This window comes from Schistocerca serialis, chromosome 7, assembly GCF_023864345.2.
Source record: "Schistocerca serialis cubense isolate TAMUIC-IGC-003099 chromosome 7, iqSchSeri2.2, whole genome shotgun sequence".
NCBI lineage: Eukaryota > Metazoa > Arthropoda > Insecta > Orthoptera > Acrididae > Schistocerca > Schistocerca serialis.
This window is the reverse complement of record NC_064644.1, coordinates 549,843,028-549,846,962: the sequence shown is the minus strand read 5'-3', so window position 1 is coordinate 549,846,962 and position 3,935 is coordinate 549,843,028. Positions and strand designations below refer to the sequence as shown.

At 43.5% G+C, this 3,935-nt stretch overlaps 1 non-coding gene across 1 annotated transcript; it reads left to right on the top strand.

Moving 5' to 3' along the window:
- Positions 1 to 2,305: 2,305 nt before the first annotated feature.
- Positions 2,306 to 2,378, top strand: Trnaf-gaa (transfer RNA phenylalanine (anticodon GAA)). The gene has a single exon. It is a non-coding gene; the product is annotated as a tRNA-Phe (tRNA).
- The last annotated feature ends 1,557 nt before the right edge of the window (positions 2,379 to 3,935 follow it).

The window sequence follows — 3,935 nt, the reverse complement described above, 5'->3', positions numbered from 1 at the left end:
TTTAATTTGTATACCGAAGCTTCCTGAAGCAGATTTCAGAATCTGAATAAAAATATAAGGGGTAACGGACATCACAGATAACATCAGCTGACAACATAGATTTTCGGTCAGGGAGTAAATGAAACGTAAAATATAAGTAGAATGTAACGGAGAACTTACTTAACACTTATTGCAGGATAAGAGTAAATAAACCAGAGATGAAGTAATGAATAGTATAAATAACACAAGGAGGGTCAGCATTGGTCGCTGAAGTAGAAATCTTTATTTCTGCTGCAAACTGATTTCAATCACTGTGTGTTCATCATCAGTGCTGGTATTAAAGTCCTGTGGACTCATAAAAATAAGCAGTAAATCTGCAATATCTTCACGTATGACTGAAGATTACTTGTCAGACCGAAGGTAGAAACGCAAATCGGTTGTAGCTGGTTAAAACTGGTGAGCCTGAAGGATCCCGGGCTCGACAGTGGGGAGGTCTGGCCAGTTGCATTTGTTTCTTCGGTCTGACAAGTACTCTTAATTGATACTGCAGATGTATTGCTTGTATTTATCAGTGCACAGGACTTTATTACTAGCACAGATGGTAATCACGCAGTGATTGAAATCGATTTGCAGCAGAAATAAAGATTTCTACTTCAACAACCGATGCTGACCTTCCTTTTGTTATTAACACTGTTGTGGTGTTCGTGGTGGACGCAACTCCTAATTGAGTCCCCACTCAGAAGACCAGTAGAAAGTCGAATAGAGGTTTATTAAAATTCCTGATTATAAAAAGACACAGTTTAAGAAATGACACTACTGCTACATGGGAACAAGTTTAGACAAAATAACGGTAGCAAGACTGGCTTGAGAAGTATATAGTTACAACTAACCTTTCCCTCAACGTAAGACCCCATCTGATATCGAATAAAGGCATGGATTAGAGCGATCTCGTACATCATTCCAGAAAAGTTGGGTAGCCACGGGTAAGAAATATACATTGCCGAGGCAAACTAAAATTCGAACAAGCGTCGTAAGTTATCGGGAATGTAAAGTTGAAATGATTAGCACAATATAAGAAGAGTTAGCAGATGGCATCAAACCAGCCGAAAAAAATTAGGAGAAAAATGTAGCACGATCTGACTGATAGTTCATCAACTACAGAATTTATCCAGCTTATGCAACCCACCGTCGGACAGTTAGAGATTAGGAAACGTTTCGTAACTGTAGAACTGCACAACATCGATTCTCAGTGACACTGATGGATGTGGGACAGCAATACAAAAATTAAATGGGTGGAAAAATTTGGGGACAAAATCGTGGAGATAAAGAGGAAGTAGATAAAGATGAGGTGGGAAAGGTGACATTGGTAGAAGAATCTAACAGAGCCCTGAAAGACTTAAGTCGATACACGCGCTTGGAGTAAACGACATTCCATCAGAACTATTGATATCCTAGTGAGAAAATTCCGTGTCGAAGCTACTGCACCTGATAAGCAAGCTAGACAGGATCTGTGGTACAAATCCTGCCTCGGGCATGGATGTGAGTGATGTCCTTGGGTTAGTTAGGTTTGAGTAGTTCTAAGTTCTAGGGGACTGATGACCTCAGATGTTAAGTCCCATTTGAACCATTTGTATTTTACATACAATTTGATACCTAAGCTACTTTTCTGCGCAGTCACAGTTCGAATTTAGGCACGTGCCGCACCATTTCACCAGCTTTTCTATGCCTTCCATGTTATCAGTTGCCGCCAAGTTGTTGAGCCACTGATTAATGACGTCTTTAAGTTCATGACCGTTTCCGTAGCGTTGTCCACTTAAATATCACTTATATTTTGAGCAATAAGTGATAGTCACTTGGGGCTAAGTCTGGACTGTATGGCGGTTTTTGTAATATTTCCCACTGAAACCGCTGGAGCAATCCTGTGTCACTCCCGATGTATGCGGACGAGCAGGCGCGGCGGAGTCGGTTAAGCGTGTGACAGTAGCCCGCTCCGTTTATGGTCTCACCTCTAGGCATGGAGTTGGCGACCAGGACACCCCTTACGATCTCAAAACACAATATAGACAATCTCTCTGATGCTCCAGATTTGTTTTGCTTTTTTCGGTTTCGTCGGGGATTGCTAATGATGCCATTCCATTCATCAGCGCTTTGTATCTGTTGTGAAACTTGATATCCAAATCTCATCACCAGTGACAATGTGATTCACAAACTCACCACTATCTACACGCCTTTCAGCGTCTTGTGTCTGATCGGACGAAGATGACTGTGAAATTACGAACGAAGCAGGTAGAAACGACGACATGCAAAAGAGCAAACATCCATGTCAGCCGAAATAGCCCATTTGGGAGAGCTTTAGACTGAAGATCTAAAGGTCCGTGGTTCGATTCCGCGTTTCGGCACACCATAGTGTTTAGGTTGGCGCCAATCGAATTGCTCTGCATCTGTGAAAATTCTTCTCCTAGCGGCTGAGAAATGTCAATGCAGCTGCCGTTCATTTGGTTGTTTGTTTGTCTGTTTATAGCCCAAATCTACACTAACAGTCACTTAAAACATAGTTCTTGAAATGTCTGAAAAGAATGAGTGCAGTCCAAAAGATTATCTTCTTGGATTTTTGTTTCAATCCTTGCTTTGAGTCCGTCAGTCAGCTCTGAGGGCCGGCCCCAATGATCTTTTCTTCCGCCCGCCATTAAACAACCGAGTGACGTGGCGCAGTGGTTGATACACTGGACTCGCATTCGGCAGGACGACGTTCAATCCCGCGTCCGCCTCTTCTGATTCAGGTTTTCCGTGATTACCCTAAATCGTTTCGGGCAAATGCAGGAACCAAATCGTTTCGGACAAATGCTGGAGTGGTTCCTGTGATAGGGCACTGTCGACTTTCTCCCCCATCCTTGCCTAATCCGATGAGGCCGATGACCTAGCTATTTGGTCGCCTCCCCCGAATCAACCAACCAAGCCGTTAAACATGGTACACCACTTCCGAACTGACGCTTCGTTCATCATATTACTGTAAACCTCACCCATCTGTCTATAAGTTTCGATGGGTGGGGATTTTACATGTTTAAAAAGCGGATAACCATGGTCTAGGGGTAGCGTCTTTGATTCATAATCAAAACGTCTTCGGTCCCGGGTTCCATCCCCGGCACTGCCTAAATTTTGATAAATAATCAGCATTGGCGGCCGAAGACTTCCGGCATAAGAAGTCAGCCTCATTCTGCCAACGGCCTTGTCAAAGAGGGCGGAGGAGCGGATAGAGGTTCAGGGCACTCTCCTGTCCTAGGGGTGGGAAATTGCCACTAAAGGCGGAAGAATCAGCAATGATCAACGACATGAGGATGCAGAAGGCAATGGAAACCACTGCATTAAAGACACGTAACGTGTATCCACAGGACATGTGGCCTGTAATTGAAGAAGTGTCATGATGATCTCTCCATTGGCAAAAGATTCCGGAATAGTCCCCCATTTGGATCTCCGGGAGGGGACTGCCAAGGGGGAGGTTACCATGAGAAAAAGATTGAATAATCTACGAAAGGATAATGTTCTACGAGTCGGGGCGTGGAATGTCAGAAACTTGAACGTGGTAGGGAAACTAGAAAATCTGAAAAGGGAAATGCAAAGGCTCAATCTAGATATATTAGGGGTCAGTGAAGTGAAGTGGAAGGAAACAAGGATTTCTGGTCAGATTAGTATCGGGTAATATCAACAGCAGCAGAAAATGGTATAACAGGTGTAGGATTCGTTATGAATAGGAAGGTAGGGCAGAGGGTGTGTTACTGTGAACAGTTCAATGACCGGGTTGTTCTAATCAGAATCGACAAAAGACCAACACCGACAACGATAGTTCAGGTATACATGCCGACGTCGCAAGCCGAAGATGAACAGATAGAGAAAGTGTATGAGGATATTGAAAGGGTAATGCAGTATGTAAAGGGGGACGAAAATCTAATAGTCATGGG